An 18,843-nucleotide genomic window follows, 5' to 3' on the forward strand; every position below is an offset into this window, starting at 1 on the left:
CCTAATACCAATTTGTACTAGTGCAAATCCCTGAGGTCGTAGGTTCAAACTCAGATGTGCACCAATGGACTCTATGTCTATATGCGCATCCAACACTTGCTTGTACGATCCGGAAAAATATCGTGAGGTAACCGGCATGCTTTAGAAGGAACACTCTCGGCTCGGCGTCGGTCAAGCACAGAAGAATAATGTATAATACACCTACATGTGTATTAGAAAAAATAAACGATCACGAACCATAAAAGGGTGTAATGTCTTTGTTGACTAAGTATGAAATCTGCTAAATCTAACTCAAAAACTTTCTTGCTATTTAGTTTTTGACAAGTTGATGTAATTTTAGTAATACTTACAGATATCGTTCCGCGTATATTATTCGAGGGTTTCGATGTTTCAAAATGTCGGCTACAATTTACAGGAGTTTCTTGTTACATGAAAAAAAGTTTAATATTGTCTATTTATGCTATATATAATGTACTTTATTCACACATTTTATACGTCACATATGATCGCTGATAAATTCATGTCAATCATGAACGGTCATTCAAAAATCTCTTTAGGGTTCATCTTCTTCATCTACTAAATTGTACTATTTAATCGATAATCGATCGATTTTTAAAATAATTCATATAAATTTTAGTTTAGTTTTAGTTACTTATGAGTAATGTGTTGGCTTCGTGGCTGCAGCGAACGACTCTCCCCTAAAGCCTGCGTCCCTTTCAAACCATCACACTTATTTATTACTACGCGGAGCATCAAAACCAGGATCTCCGATCGATAGATAAGTAACTACTTTATTTCGTAGCATTTCCTGATCCTAATTATTTACAACAAAAGGCAGAGAACCTAAGCCTAGAGTCACTTACATACTTAAAATTTAAAGACCGGCAACGCACTTGCAAGCTTTCTGGTAGTGTGTTCATGGGCTATACACGGTATCGCTTTATACAATATACAGTATCATTTAACATCAGATAAGCCGCCTCAAAAATAAAAATACTAACAAAAAACCTTTCATACACCCAGGATTCATTTATTCATTGATACGTGAGTGCTATATTTTAATATACGTTTATATAACTAGGACTTGCAATTAGCAACTTCCGAGAATTAATAGAAGCCACGAACTACTCGTTCCATTAAACATTTTTCACTTTCAATGAGTGTTACGACAAAATAGTCATTATGCGGCAAGAGAAAGTAAGCTACGTCACCAACCGTCGAATACATACCCTTTTGCATAAAAAATGTGAACAACCAGGGATAAACTCTATTACCAAATATATTGAATTGTCTTTAGAAAATTGGTAAAACAGTTGTTTCTGTGTGTGTATTTTTATAGTTAGTAACAAAGTTATTAATAGTTTTAAATAGTGACCTTTTTAATAACTTTGTAATACTTTTCTATTGTTACTTACTAACTAGTAGTTCTTACCCTAAATGATGTCAATATTATGGTTATTTATACAGTCCATATCACGCTGAATACACCGGTTTTCGTCCGATCACCGAAGTAAAGCAACATTGGGCGTTGCCAATACTTAGATGGGTTACCGTACCAACGCACCGCGTTATGTCCACAATATCAAATATACAGTTTTTATGTTCTTGACCAAATTATCTACAATCTATTAACGCCTTAATTTATCGGCGTAAAGTAAGAGTGGTATTGAATTAATTAAAAATGTTTGAAATGGAGCAGATTAAGCCACACCTAATTTATTACACAAAAATTTTTGCTATCACAAAAATATTCTGGCACCTTGTAATAGTTAAACATGCCTAACAATTATTTAAATTTAACTAAAAATGATATAAAACAACGCTATGTTTGGGGTCTCATATTTTAAGTTAATTTCCCGTTATTTGTAAGTAAATTCAGTCGAAAACCCGGACAGTTTTAGTCAAGTGTCCCAAAACATTAATTGAAACTTAATATAATGTGTTGTGAAATTGTACCACCGAGCAATATTTGGCGGGAAGGTCACTATAATCGTTAATACTGATAACGCTGTCGTTTAGTAATATAGTTTTGTTGGCTTCAACATTGTTTACCCTTAGTAGAAATCGTTATGGTGGTGACAGGAACGTTTAGACTAAAGGTTACTTTTAAGTTTTAACCAAATTGTTTTCCGTCTTTGTTGTTTTAAATGATCATATTCTGATTAGATTTTGATCTATGTGAACTAAAAGTTAAATCCAAAAGTAGCTTAAATTATAGTTATCAACAAATTTATATTTTCACTTCGTATGTCTGTACTATTATTATAATGCGAAGTGTTGGTTGAATTGCGTGCGATTCTCATCGCTGTGGTCGTAGGTTCGACCTACTTGTCTATTAGATTGACAAATGAATATGAAACACATACATGAATCTGGGTCCCAGACCTAAAAAGGTTTTGACGCCATTTATTTATTTTCATTTTATTATTATAATGCAAAAAAGGGTTTCAGTAATTATTCATATCACGCAACAAAGAAATACGAGTATGATTAATGAAACATCTTGCAAAAACGGAAAAATTCTTGTCATACGCGAAATAATGAGTACAGGTACGAAACGCGAGTGAACGGCTACATATATATATTGGAAAGAGATATACCTTTCCTATATAATTTTTTATACTTTACATTTCTTGCTTACTTTCATCCAAAAACGCCCTTTGATTTCGTTTTCTCAGATACTGTAAACACGCCTCCACATTTACCACGACACAAGTACTTGCGTTTACCACTGAAAAATAATAAGAACGTATAGTCACAATATCTTTGTCTAGTTAAGGTAAAATTTAATTAAACATCATCATAAGACAAATTATTCGCAATAAGTTCACAATTTTACTGCTGCCCATTGAACTATTTTCGAACCAATTCGACTTAGGGTCCTTCAGGGAGAACCAAAACCAACTTTCGGCAATGTATGTATCCAAGGGCGGCAGTATCACTTAACATTAGATGAGTTTTCAGCCCGTTTGCCTCCTGTTACATAAAAAAACAATAACTACTTTCCAGTGGTTTTTTTTTAAATATTGCCCACTTTTAAAAACAAAACGGTGCGTGAAATAAACACATACACATAATATAACCTTTGTGTCAAAGGTTCCGAAGAAATGCCACTGGTTTGGTTTTTAACAAATATCAGTACTAATTGTGTATGCATACATTATGTATCCCTAACGGTGGCTTTATTCAACAGTGTATTAAAAGCAAGCCCTTACTTAGATAAATGTGTGTGGGCACAGCCAATAACCCATAAAGTGCTGCGCATGTTCTACCCCAAATTGTGTGCGGTACTGGAGCACCGAGACCTGTAAGGGGATTTCAATGACTGATAATGTTGTTTGTATTATTCATCCCCTTGCAGCAATGTGTGCCTAGTAGCTACGGCGTGCGACTCTCACACTCTCGGTCGTAGGCTTAATCCCCATCGAGCTGTGTGCCAATAGGCTTTCTTTCGATAAGCGCACGAATTGCTCGTATGAAGGAAAACATCGTGAGGGAACCGGCTTGCCTTAGACACAAAAATTCCACGGTGTTCGTCAGACATATGAGGCTGATCACTTACTTGCCTATTAGATTGACAAATGACCATGAAACAGATACAGAGATCCGAGGCCAAGTAGCGCCACTGATTTATTTATTGTTCAACCCCTTGTATGTTTCATACCTTTTGACCCTCCAAGCAAACATGAAAGAAATCAATTACCTATAATGCATTTATTTAGAGATAAAGTTTATTGCATAGGCCTTCGGTCGAATCGATTGCGTACAGACGTGATGTGCAATCTTAGTATATTTTACCTTGTCATAGCATGCGATTTACGTTAAATGTATGTGAATAATTCAATTATTACAAGTGTTAGATGGTTGCGTCAGCATAATTTATAATTTTCTGACTGACTTGATATTGATAATCTCCAGGAAGTCAGTCCAAAAAGCCCTTCATAAAATACTTGAATACGCGATAAAAAGTTTCGCAGTTATCTTTTCCAAAATTATGCAATGAGTTTTTTTTTCAAGACACAATACAGTACTTGTATTACTTGAATAAGTTGTTATTTATATTTCTAGTCCTTTAAATCACATTTATAGTTTATGAATTAAGTTATTCAGTAATGGTTATTGAGTTTAAAGTATAATGCGTTTAACTATTAAAGGGAGTTAAAATATATAATTTCTAATATTTCTTTCTAGATGTATAAGACTTTATCGTATCGTCCGTTAGAAAACCATTCATCAACGATGTCTTCCCTGCGATAGGGTTCGTAACAATTTTCTTGATAAAATACGTTAACAATGATACACGTAAAACATACCGAGAGCAGTCATAGCGTAGACGCAGAACAGAAATGTTCCGGAAAGATTCCAGAATTGTCCAGACTTCGGTTTCGCTCCATTATCCACCGCAGCCATTGTCAATTTCCTCTCATCATCCATCCGTTTTTCTATAGCATGCCTCCATTTAGGTGATAGGGGAGTGATCTAAAAGATACATAACTTTAATAATAAAAGAGACTAGAAGACCAACACTGGGTCTGTTACTAATGTTCTTTAGTTGGACATTTTTCGTTTTCTGAGTAATCGAATTCCGAAGCAACCAAGTCAATGTTTTTTTAAGCAAACAAGGAATTCATTACATAACAATGTTGTGTTTATCTTAATAAACGTAGTATTTTATCCGATTAAATTCTAAGTCTAAATATATTAACTCGTGTGGGTAACTTTCTGTACACTTATGAACGTCACAAATTAATGATACACCTCTAAATTTAGATTCACTGGTCGTCTGTTTAATAATTTGTCAAACATGGCAGATGCCGTAGACCTTTAACCGAATGAAATAGTGTTTACAGTACAATTAAATATACAGTATTTACAATTTCCTTAACCTACATAGTAATAATAAAAATAATGAAAAAATTTATAAAATAAATTTGAAAAGTTTGGTCTCCGTGACAGTGTACCTTTAACGCTGGCAGCATTTCCTCGTTTTGTTGGGATACTTATTGGATGAGCGAGGAAAGCAGCAGCTCTGGTGTCACCGGTACTATCTACCAGGCGCCAACTTAAATCTTTAATTAGCACCTGTGTACTTGAACCCCACGGCCCAAGTGTCTCTACTCCAAAGTGAACATGAATGAATCGAATTCGGAGGAAATACTAATATTTGAGCCATTTGTTTTATTGTTTTATTTCTCGTACTAATTCCATTTGCAGATTAGATAATGTTTAACCACAGGTTAATCGATATTAATTGTCGATGCTTTGCGTGAGGCATTGTTTCGGGTAGCACATTGTAGATTGTATGGGATTAAACCATCTCAGAGGGGATTGTGCCTGATCGATGCTCTTGTTATATCTAAACTGGTTACTACGTTGTAAAGGGTTGAGAGAGCAAAGTTTTCATTGTGCCGGAGGTGGGAGTAATCCTAAATGGATACAATCGTTTTCATTATGATATACATTCTGGTAAAGGAATTAATTAGACTTGAAAAATATCATTTATTATTATGTATAATTAATGCCTTGTCAGATTTGATTTACTCCTGCAGAGGAGTCTTCTTCCATTAGGCATGATTTATTTATTGTAATAGATACAACTGAGATACACGCTTAACTACGCGACATTTTATACAACCAAATTTAATTTAAGATAAGTTCAGTATACAAATCTTGATCTTGAAAGATACAAAAAAACTAAGCGAAAACATACAACAAATAAATATACGACTCTACAAAAAAAAAGTTTATTTTATGGTACAAAATCTGCTTTATATGCTGTATTAATACTATTATTTTAATCGGAATTTAATACTGTATTAAATAGAAGAAATGCACTTCTTAGAAAAATTCAGAACACAGGGAACTTCTTTGGGACAGTTATGTATGGAGCCTCCCTCCATTTCAATTATATATGATGGCACTCGAGTAATTAACAACGATCAGTAAATTATATGTATTATGTGTATATTAGTTTGAAATATATAAAAAATAAAACCACCGATTTCGAAAAATATCTCATATAGGTCTCCTAAATGCAAAGGCAAAGTTTTTCATATTTATTTTTTGTCTAAATACGATCTAAAATATCGAAATTTATGCTTTAAAATCAAAGTCAATTTTGTTGTCCCGTGTCATCTAGAAGAAATTGGACAGTAATTATGCAAATCAGAAATACTTGAATTCAATTCACTTGCGAAAAAACATGAAATAAAAAATGGAACACTGTAGTACCTACATCAAATTAAACTGGACTCAATTTTCCCATAGGACTTACAAAATTTAAAACAGTCTTAATACACTGGCTTAGCCCAGGCAGAATATCAGGTCTTAAAAAGTCGGCAACGCACGCCCGAGCCTTGTTGCAATGTGAGTCCAGTATCACTTCACATCAGGTGAGCCTCCTGCCCGTTTGTCTTATATTACATTAAAAAAAAATTATAAAACGGGGATATCCGACAGAATGTTTAGAGAATTCTTACAAGATTTTATTTTAGATAAAGAAGAAATTATAGCGGGCACAGAGAAAATTCATTTCAGAAGTTAAACTTATTTTCATAAATACATATTTTGTTCGTAAATATTAAAATAAGCTTCGTAAAATTTCTGTTTGTTAGACTTTTGAAATTGGATAGCAAATATGATCAAGTAACAGTTCGTATGGTAATGTAAAACATCGCTTAATCAGCCGTTCAATTAACAGCCTAGCCTTTTAACTAGCGACATAGAAAAAAATGATGATACCTACTTACCGGAGTTATGTAACCTAACATTAGTTAAGTTACATATTTTAGTAAAAATTTAAAAACGTAAACAAGGCAATATGAGCCCTTTAATTTTTACCACACTCATGAATTGTAATACAACATTATCGTTTCCGATAGTGTTAACTTAACAGTTACAGTTACAGTAACAGTTACTGTTAACTTAACAGTTAACAGACTTAAGGGGGTAAAATTAGGACAAATTGACAACTTCGTAATTCTACGTATTGTTCGTTCATTAAAATTGTTTTCTGGTTAATTATATTTGTCCTGCGTTCGATTTTTTTTTTTACTTTACTGTATGATATGGGTTACAACCTTTCCGTCAAAGCTGGCAAAACATCTACAGACGGAATCTAACGAGGGATCAAGGGATTTTAGTATAATATCTTTTGTGACGTAATAAACGCGGAAGAGTTTATAAGTTTCGCCTTTAATTTTGCAGAATATATGAAAACCAATATATAGCTGGGGGCTAAATCACAATTAAGACTATAAGCCTCCACGCGGAGTTCGATACCGACCGCACCGCACAGATCTCAATCCCATTTTAGCTTTAATCCAGACAGACATTAAGTATATAAAAATAAACAAAATATAGTATCAATCATGAGTAACCTTTGTGATTAGCTGAAAATATGACTAAAAGCGAAAGCGGAATACAATCTCCATTAAATTTAGTGTATTTTCCATTTATGCTTGTCAAGCGATAAAGCTTTTAACGACAGTGAGATTGGAAGTGGAAAATTTAATACAAATCAGTGTCAGATTTTCACTTAAAAATACATTGTCGCGCTTCTGGTACATTATTTTCATTGCTTAAAGGAATTCGAAATATTAAATAATTGTCTAATGTGATATAATTATATTTGATAATTCAATGCTGTTTATTAGCTTGAGTGCGGCTTTTTGACGTAACAAATACAATTAAATATAAATGTAGGTAAATTACAAAATATTTTTAAAATATCTGAAAAAAGTATCCTAAACGGGTCGATAACTCCACTATTACCTGTCAAACATCAAATCTTCAATATTCGATACAGCATTTAAGCCTAAACTTTTAACAAATAGATTTGAGCAAGTAATTCCCGACCAACATTTACAACAGAGCTGATTTGAATGGATTGAATCAATCTGCTGAGCAGTCGAACAAATTGTTGTTAGTCCTTCAACCCTCGGAATTACAACGTGAGATAAAGGAAAATGCTGTTTTACGACTTACCTATAATGCTGCGTTATAAATTACACTCGTTCGGAATATTTATTTAGGACGAGAAGTTGAGCTTCTATTGTTTTAAGGTGTTCGCTAATCCTAAACTTCAGATATGGGTCATACATTATATCATAATACTATATTAATAAAGATCCTATACAATTCTTATTATCTTATGATATTTGGCAGTGTTCGCCTAGTGGTTTCAGCGTGCGACTCTCACCGACCCTGAGATCTTAGGTTGGATCCCCGACTGGACCAATTAACTTTCTTTCTATGTGGATTCAACATTGGCTCGAACGGTGAAGGAAATCATTGCGTTAAAACCTTGCATTAGACCCAAAAAAGTCAACGGCGTGTGTCGTCACAATAGGCTGATCATCTACTTGCCTATTATCTTGACAAATGATCATGAAACAGATACAGAAATTCGAGGCCCAGGCCTAAAAAAGTTTAGCGCCACCGATTTTTTACTATATTCAATTGTAACAATTTCAACAGCAATTATATAATTGCTGACTTTATATTTTTTGTTAAATCACGAGATTTAAATAACCGATAATTAATGAATGACTTTAACCTCGGCTGTTACGGAAATTTGCACAGTTATACAATTTAAAAAAAACCTGTGTGTGAGCTTTACTTACAACTCGTTTTCGTATTTAATAAATTATTAAAAGCGAAGAAGTTTAAGAAAACATTCGTTTCATTAATTCGTTAATCTTCTCAATGTATCCACGAATACCGTCGAAATACGTACAACCAATAAATAAATGAGATAATGGTTTAAAGCTCGACATTATGCGAGCCAAGATTACAAGTTAGTACCTATAAATTAGTCCTAAAACCTACGGAATATTTTATTTGCGTAATTTCTTTATAAAGATAAAATAGTCACAGTTTTTGTAACAATATGTACACTATAAATAACGTTTCAAGCAACCGTAAAGCTTTTATTTTTAACGTTACAGGTTCGTTTTATTACTTTGAATTATTTATTTTGAATGTAAACAGCAATTGAATTTAAAATATTGCCGAATTTTTCTTTCGTTGAGCTTTCTTTGTGTTAGGTAATAATAAATATTCTATAATGTTTTCAAATTAAAACAAGGTAAGGGCAACCAATGTCGTAGATACAATGAAACTTTGAAATACTAGCTGATCCAACGAACTTTTACGTAAAGACAACGAAACGCGTTTGACATTTAACATTTTGTATAGGTTTTTTTTCTTTAATTTTCAATGTTAAAAACATTTCAGCTATTCGGGACGGAGACAATAAACTATGAAATTCGGCCCAGCTGTTATCGATTTATAAATAAACCTGACTTTGTTTTATATATTTAGATTATTCTTGTCGAAACTATTTTTTTACTGAATTTAAAACACCGAAGTTCATATTTGGCGTGGATTATAATATTTTTAGTGCATTATAAAGTCGTTTATATTTTTTGGTTTTCTGTCTTTATGACCTTCGACGATCTCCTTTAGATTTGATATATTTATAGAAATCTTTTTACTTACAGTAATTTTGTGTATACTGTTAGCGGTAGTTGATTTAGTTCTTAGGGTAGGAAATTAAACACTTCAATGATGACTTAATCCACTATAATTTACTTCACTGATTTTACGTGAACTGTATAACTTCAAACCTGTACGAAGAAAAGGCCCGTGCGCATGTGTCACAACCTCTTTTATATTCACAACTCCCTCCTCCGACTCGACCATCCCACTTCGGGAAAATGATCGAGTCAATTCGTAACAACTCGTAAACAACCGAACGAGTCAAATGAGTAACTATTGCACATGCGCACTTGTAGAAAGATTCTTAAGAATATGTTTCATAAAAATGTTTAGTATTTAATTAAATTAATATTAGAAGCTAACAATACTCTTATCTTAATGAGGTTTCACTTTATATTCCACTTTTGTTACTTTTTGCTTGTGTTTAATTTTTTCCTTGCTAGTTGAAATTGTATTAATTAGTTGACGAATAATTGTATTCTAATTAGTTCATGAATTTGTATTAACTTCACACAAGTATACTTTTCTTATATTGAAATTTTTAAATACGACTTAGAAATTATATGAATTCATCATTGATATTCCAAGATAGCAAGTCAAATCCTCAGCATTTAAACCTCCATCAATCTGTCTAAATAGTTTCGAGATACCATCAAAGCGGAGCCACAATACATCGCAATCCCGGAGTTCAGACGTTTCAACCGGTTTCAAAGAGAAGGCTTAGAATTCCAAAGAAACTAACCCTTCAGTGCCAATTTCCTTTCAGAATAAATTCAATGTAAAACGGCATTTTAAGGGATTCCACAAATGCAATTTTATGATGCAACGGTTCAATTTGAATGGAATTTCTGTTCGGAAAATTGAATTTTAAATGGTTGGTCAAAGGTTCGTAGTGAGAATTGGCGTAGATAGTATAGCGCTGTTTGGTTTGATATTCATATGTTGTGAAGTAAAAAGTCATTGTCGGCTTTGTGGTAATATAGAATAGCTTAGCATCTCTCAATGGGAAGTTTGTTTGACTTTGATTAGAAACATATGATTTAATGTATAACTTTAGCTAACAAATTAAATACATAGGTTGACGGCCTTTTCTTAATGTCCATTGAGTGAACTGACACTAATTCTATTACTCGCCTAGAGTAAAATCAAACTCAAAATAACTATATACTGTATATTTGATTGTGAATATATTTTGAGTTGGAAATACATAACTTTATTCATATAGGTAGCCAAGTACAATTATGAAAGTCAACAGAAATGATGTTAAATTGATTCAAAATTTACATTTAACACCAGTCACAAGTCAAGTGCGGGAAGAAGAGCTGGCAAGAAACTCTCCGCCACTCTTTTAATCGTCAAGTTTTGAATCATACAAATTGATTGAACTGAAGCAAACCAATCCCAAGGATTAGGATCAATGAAATAATCGTCGAATTTATAATTAGTAAGTTAATTTTTTGTATTTTGTAATTTTGTTTTTCATAATTCATTTCTTATGATAGTTTTTTGTGACGTTAATAAATTTTATTTACTTGTTATGCATTCTTGTCGATTAGGGTCACCTGTTAGGTCAGGATTTAGTTTTTAATAAATCAAAACTATTTAATGAATTAAAAAAATTACACATCGAAGCGATAAACGGTTTCGGGTAAAGTCGATGAAAATAAATGTGTAGAAAAGTTATTTTTGCTTTACAATTCAAACTAATATAATAAACAATATGAATATTATTGCTTTTAAACATTTTATAGTTTTCTCCTCGCTGGTAATCTAACCCAGGATAGATATAACACTTTGTTTTACAAACCATTCAGTCCTATTAACGCGAATAAACGAATTTATTTAATTAATTTCTTCGGATTAATAAATCAATATTATTATTTGATAATAGATATATTTAAAACAAAAGCAAATGTCATTTATTCAATCACTGGTGTGCATTTTCGCATTTATTAAACATATAATGTTTCTTCTGGAAAAATATATTTCTTCAATTGTTACATATTTCAAAATAAAATAGTATGAGAAAAAATCACAACTAAAATTCTCTTGAATTGTCGATTTACTTTGGCGTAAAGCCAACAGGAAAATTATGAAAAGTTATACCTGTTATTTTTTTACTACGTACCAAGAAATTCATATTCAAGCTAGGATAAAGTATGTTAATATATAGCTTTGTCAATCTGATTTTGTATTTGTCCCTTTTACAATGATGTACTTTTCCTCCGTTCGAAGTCTATATTATTGTTTTGTTGAGCTTTAGATTACTAAGTCTTAAAAATAAATGAAATTTATTTATAAACCGAAAGATGTTGGAATACATGAATAGCGAGGATCTAGCGACAACTCTTAGAAAAGTTCTGTGTTCCGGGAACCCACCCGGTTCAGTCTTCTTTTCATTAACATCATGTTAAGTATGAAAGAAATAGGAACTAAAGCTGTATTTATTTGCTAAGTAAAACTAAAGCAAAATGTTTTCTATGTATATTTTGTATATGAAGCTTTCCTTTGAGTTTGGTACGTTTTTTAAAGTAATAGAAGGCAAATGGGCAGGAGGTAAACGGGCAGGAGGCTCATCTAATATTAAGTGATACCGCCGCTGACACTCACATTGCCAGACAGCTGGCAAGTGCGTCGCCGGCCTTTCAAGAATTGATCCGTGGTTATCTTGAAGGACCCTTAGTCGAATTGGTTCGGAAATACTTTAGTGGGCAGCTGGTTCCACAAAAAACTGCCTTAAAAACGCTCAGTTGTGGAACGATGGATATCATAGTATACGTATGGTATTTTGTATTCTGCCTTGACGTTCGGCAAAGAAATTCAGCTGCAGGTGTTAGTCCAAACAACTCCTCTGAACACCCTCCATGGTAAATGCGGTAGAGGATTCAGAGATACCACACATCTCTACGCAACGTCAAGGGTTTAATACACTGGCTCTTAATACAGTGCATATATAGTAAGGAGGGAGTAGGGAGGTATCCTGGCGTTAGCATGTGACGGTTGACATAACAGAGTGATACGACGTAGAAGCGTTTAAGAAAAGAGTGGCAGTTCCACTTTAAAGGGCGGTAACGCACTTAAAAGCCTCCTAAGTGGATTCTATTGTAGTGAGGACACTTTCTTCTTATTGTCCCTAGACACCTTCAAGACGATGCACTATTTTTTAAAAGGCGGCAACACAACTATATCTTTAAACATTACTGGTGTCCATGTGCCACTGTTAACACTTTAAGCGTTCTCTTTCTCACAATAAAAAATGGTTTTATAGTTTTCGATATACATTATAACAGTAAACAGGAAAATGTAAGTCTGTAAACAAATAACTTCGTTAATAACACTTTTACGATGTCACATAGAAATTGCTGCATTAAGCCGCTTTTATTAGGCATTTTTGCTTAAGTTCCGAACTAAAGTGGTTAAAACCTTTTTGGTTTCGCCATATTTTTTTTTGTTTCTACCGAATTCGTATTTGGAGTAACAACAATAGTTCAAGTGTATTTGTTTGTTTTCATTTAAGTTTTGAACGTAACTTCACTTCACCAATTTGCTTTTAATTGGTGGTACTAATTTTGATTAACTCTCTAATATATTAAAAACTATTAATCTGTTGTAGTGAGAAGTGTTGGCCCAGTGGCTTCAGCATGCGACTGTCATCCCTGAGGTCGTGGTTACTTTAAAAAAAATCTTCATTTAATTTAATAAATATACATTTTTTTTCTAATCTAATCTAATTCATAAAAAAATAATAGTTTAAAATTACAACTATTATTTCAGTGTGGGCCTCTCATCCCTGAGGTCGTATTCGATTACCTGCTGTGCATCAATGGACTTTTTTTATGTGCGCATTTAACATTCGCTCGAACGGTGAAGGAAAACATCGCAAGAAGTCGACGGCGTGCGTTAGGAACAGAAGGATAATCACTTACTTGCCTATTAAATTAACTAATGATAATGAAACCGATACAGAAATCTGAGGCCCAGACCTAAAAATGTTGTAGCGCCATTGATTTAGTTTATTTATTAATATGTGACACAATAGAAACTACAGACAAGACAAACAATAGATTTAACGAGTATTGTTAATCCGGTGATCGACTTTTTCGCTTATGAGGAACTTATGTATAAGTCGGGGATAAATTTACTTGTGTGAGGCTTTACAGCTCAAATAGTACATTACGATTTAACAATAAAGGGAGAATGTGTATATTTGCTTTGATGTGTCTTTTCGTAACAGGAAGAATACATGAAAAATCATGAATATTCAGCCAACTGTACACATTTCCTTTTCCTATTATTCAATTCGGCTTTTTGAGATTTTACTTTAGGGTTGAGACTAAAAAGTTAATAATACCCGCATAAATTTCCGGATAGAAAACATTTAAAACTCACTGTTTATTTATTTAGAAAAAGCTTACTTAACTATAAAAAAAATATTTTTTATATCGAAACACCAATAGGGTTTACAGACTAAATATACACAGAGAGAATGTATGAGAATGATATCTTTTTTGGAGGTTTGTGTTGAAAGGTAGTCGAAAAAAAAAAGAAGTTGTTGCAGCCGATTAAATCTTTTTTTATGTAGAAGAAATATTTTTAAGGAGAGTCTCCCAAATTTAAGAGCCGGACTCTTGTCTGTGGATTAATCGCCTCTCAGTGCGGTTCTACGTCAGTGTCTTGACAACCTAGTATGTGACCTCAGCTTTTTCCTTGATCTGATCTATATAAGCTATTCTTGGTCTTCTTCGCCTCTATGAAGAAGATTATAATTTATTTATTTATTCATTCTACCTTTACACTGTTACAGTTGAAGCAACATAATATTATTATCATAACGAGATTTTTAATTAATATGTAAATTATCTGGCTTTAATATTATTTTGAGAAAGTGATACTGCTTGCCCCCTAAAAACTCCTAAGTAAATATCGCGACACCAATAAAATGTTGCTGGTAAATTACATTCCAGATTGAGTGTACAACAAAGCCATATATGTCATTTCGAAGTTCCTACATAGGTGGCAGCCCTATTTCCCCCAAGAGGTTACCACACGTTCAGAAATAAGGTCTCACGGTGAAAGGAAAACACTGTCGCGGACGTGTGCTGACATTTATTTCACCGCTAAAATAAATGGTACCGAGGAAAGACCACTCTTGAAAGATTTCAAAGTTCTTGGAATCCGCAAGGAATATAGAAAACAAATGTAAAGTATTTCTAAAGGATTCTGAGAGATTTAATTATTATATTTTGAGATTAAACCGAACAAATAAATGAAACAAAATAATAGGACAGCTGGTCCTTCGAGCCAGATTTCATGTCTGATCTTGTACCGTACTGGATAAAACGGCAAAGTGTGTTTAAATTTACATGTGAAAAGTGTTACTGCCTTAAATGGCTAAATATATGAGAGGGTGTAAAATAATAACTTAACACTAGGGTGTAAAATAATAACTTAACAACGCTTTGGACCCGAAATGATACAGATACTAACAAATACATAGTGTTTTTATAAATACATAGTAAATGACGTTCAAATTTGATTTATCACGTGCGTTCGAATCCCGGCTGTGTACATAAGGCTTTTCTTTCTATGTAAAGTTAATAGTCGCTCGTAAGATGAATAACTACGTCAGTAAATTGACATGCCTTCGACCAAAAAATTTAAACGCTTTATATAAGTGTCACGCAACCCATCAAGTTGCAAGACTTTATGATATTGGGTAGTAAAATAATTTGTCTGTATACTGTATAAAGATAACTTCATATACAGCATATCTTGACTTTAAGACAAACGTGAAATATGGAAATCTCCTCTTGAAGGAGAGTCCGTCCCATTACTGGACGTGGGACAGGTTGAAACCAACGGTCGATTAAAATGTCAACGGCCATTTAATTAAACATCTTTAAATCCATAATAGATTTTTTAAATAATATATACTTATTCAGCGTATTAAAAATATCAAAGGTATTTATGAACACTAATAACTATAAATCTACAGCTAGGACTAACCTTCTGAAAATGGCACATATGTTTCAGTGTACTTATAAATTTAGTTAACGAATTACATACATTAATGGACGCAATCGCATCTAGAGTTAGATTTATTATGTAATGTTATTCGTAATTAATATCTTATGTTTGTTTTTTGTTTCGTCTGTAAATTTTATTCACTTGTTGTGAACTCTTGTAAGTTTGTTCTAAAAAAAACTGAATGAAAAGGATATTTCTATCAGACCTTTTCATATAAGAGGCATCAATATAGTGCATTTATATTATACAAATTTATATAGAGACCGCAGATGGATATGTTCATATGTTTTATTTCAGTAACAAACCATACAATAAAATATATTTGGTATAGTTAGAGTTGAATGACGTCTAAGAAGCGAAAAACTAAAATAATCCAACATTATGGACTACGAAATATTTCAAGCAGTTACATTATAAAGTCATTCCTTAATCAACTGACATTATAGAAAGAAACAGGAAAATTCTTTTTCGGTAACTGTTTGGGGAAAGGAAAGGAAATAAATAAATCCCGATCATGGTCACCGATACTTAAATCAACCCCTACGCACATTTTTCAAATCACTGGTCATATAACGGTTGTAAATGTATTCTAAAATATGGAGATTAAACGTAATCTATTCTGAAGCACCATAAGGGACGAGTTTGATTTGGTCTCGACATGAAATTGCTTTGGAAGACGAGATATGCTGAAGAACCCTTCGATTCGAAAACGCGAAATTAAATTTCTTGCGAGACCCGAACTTATTCGACGATATACGACACACGTGTTCCACGCTGTTAATAAAAATCTATCGATTTCTTACATGTTAAAGGTCAACGAACTTTCCCATTACAGAGATAAAACTCGTTGAGAAGCCTCAGTTCTGTATAGGAGAATGGAATTGTTGTTATATATATATTTTTTTGTAGTTAGTGCTTAATTAGTAATAAGATTTCTTTGATGTTTTTGGGTTCTAAGTTTTGTTTATTGGGTGTTTGTAGGAGTTGTGGAAATTACGAAAGTTCGAATGAAGATGCCACTTCAGAAGGCCATCTATTGACTGTGAATATTAGAAACAGCTAACTAGACTGATATCTGAGGATAAGGCCTCCCGCGTCATTCTAAAGCTTTATATGATATTTTTGTAATTCTATTTCTTTCTTTTGTAAAGATAGAAAAAAATCTTTGATACACGTATTAAAAAAATGAAGTAATAGAAAAAGTGCACTAGCCCCCACTAGGATCCCCTGTTCCGTGGAGTGATAATTTTGTTCTGTTATATGAAGTAAGGTTGCTCCAAGACGCCTACCAAAGGAGACTTTTAGCTTCTGGAAATATGTATATTTTTTATCAGGCAGATATGTGGCCGAGAAACAAAGCTGCAGGAATGTGTCAAAACTTTCCTAAAATATGACTTTATTTGCTTAAACTTAGGTCAGACATCTTCCGCCGAGCCCGGGCAACAATTCCAGAAATATCTTCATAATATTTATGGGCGAGTTGGAGACCGCTATCCGATGGAACCCATTTTACCTTTTGTGCTATTAATCGTAATGACATGTTTGCCAGCTGCGATTTGTGCTCAAGCAACATGTCGGATAGTCATGAACAGATTGGACCCTCAGTGACTTAAACGTTAGTACAACCTACCACGTAACACGTATCCAGTGTCGTCTAATTAAAATGACCAAAAGCACTCAATAAATACCTATGTCCTATCGAACCAAATAAGAACTAATAAGTGAATTACTGATAAGCTGAAATGCTACACTTCGGTTGACTTAACCATTAACAAATCAACCCACATTACATAGAGGCATTATTGTTACATAACGATGGTCATATAGCCACGACTGTATATGATCCGATTAACACTGACAGTAATACAAATGAGGTATACGAGTCGCGTAATTAATATGTTACAAAGGATTAGTTTCAGCGTGGGCTTACCCATTCATTAGTGCCGTCATTAAATATGAAACTTGAAACATGATACTGTTGTTGTAATGCCCATTATATAAGTACTATACAAAAAATCTGGTCGTCTCGATGACGTGAATAAAAGTATGGTATACCTTAAATGAAAGCAGTATTTCTTCCTTTCTAACATTGATATTACCATACAATTCAAAAAATTTGCACAGTAAGTAATTAAACAAAATATATTAAATCCACGTTTTAAATAATTTTAAGATAAAGCCCTTCTTAACAATCAATTTGCCCCTCTGTGGGGTGTAGGCCTGACATTGGGAAACACTGCTGTATTGTGATACATGTTCGTTGAGCAGCACTGAGGTTAGTTCTGACTACCAGACGCAAATTCGTCTACAAATCTTTAATTAGCGCCTGTATACTTGAACGTACAGATCTCTACTCCAAAGGGAACATCAAAGTTAGAGGAATGATTCTTGTATTTTTGCCGTTTATTATTTTCCGCAGGCTCTGTGGCCGCGCTTTAACTAATAATTTACAATTTTATATATTAGGTCCTTACATATGTAATTGGCGTTTTGTCGTACTGGCACTTTGACCTCAAATACCTCCTCTTTGGTTAGGAATTTCAAATTCAAATTTATACAGCTATTTACTCCTGTATTTGTGCTTCGATGACCGTCATTCATTTATTTTTTTCTTCTGTTTTTTTCTGTTTGCGTCACTCATTTTACGAAATGGAAAACTTAAATTATCGCATTATTTACGAGTACGAGTTCCGCCGTGGCACTAGTGCTGCGGAAACGACTCGAAGGGTGAATGATGTGTATGGCGGTCATGTTGCAAAAGAAAACACAGTTCGTTTTTGGTTCCAACGTTTTCGTTTTGGAAATTTCGACCTGTAGAACAAGCCCCGTGGATGGCCTGAGACCCAAGTTGATAATCAAGTATTGAAGGCTATTGTGGAAGCGGATCCATCGCAAACCACGTCCGAGTTAGCTGCAGGCTGCGGTGTTAGTGATAAAAGTGTTTTAATTCACTTGAAGCAAATTGGGAAGATTAAAAAGCTTAAAAGGTGGGTACCTCACGAATTGACTGAAGCAAACCGGCAAACGCGCGTCGGCTGCTGCGTTACATTACTGAACCGGCACAATAATGAAGGTATTTTAAACCGAATCATTACCTGTGATGAAAAATGGATTCTTTACAATACTCGGAAGCGCTCAGCGCAATGGTTGGATCCTGGCCAGCCAGCCAAATCCTGCCCCAAGCGAAAATGAACCCCAAAAAAGTTACTTGTAAGCGTTTGGTGGACTAGTGCCGGTATTGTTCATTGCAGTTTTTTCAAATCTGGCCAAACTATTACGGCTGATGTCTATTGTCAGGAATTGCAAATCATGATG

The 18,843-nt window shown here is 33.6% G+C and overlaps 1 long non-coding RNA gene across 1 annotated transcript; it reads right to left on the reverse strand.

The window, feature by feature from the left end:
- Nucleotides 1–2,641: 2,641 nt before the first annotated feature.
- LOC123715046 lies at nt 2,642–4,473 on the reverse strand. Its single transcript, XR_006754394.1, has 3 exons — nt 4,314–4,473; nt 3,216–3,305; nt 2,642–2,731 (listed from the first exon to the last, which is right to left on the reverse strand). It is a non-coding gene; the product is annotated as an uncharacterized LOC123715046 (long non-coding RNA).
- Between the last annotated feature and the right edge of the window lie 14,370 nt (nt 4,474–18,843).

This window comes from Pieris brassicae, chromosome 1 (genome assembly GCF_905147105.1).
Source record: "Pieris brassicae chromosome 1, ilPieBrab1.1, whole genome shotgun sequence".
NCBI lineage: Eukaryota > Metazoa > Arthropoda > Insecta > Lepidoptera > Pieridae > Pieris > Pieris brassicae.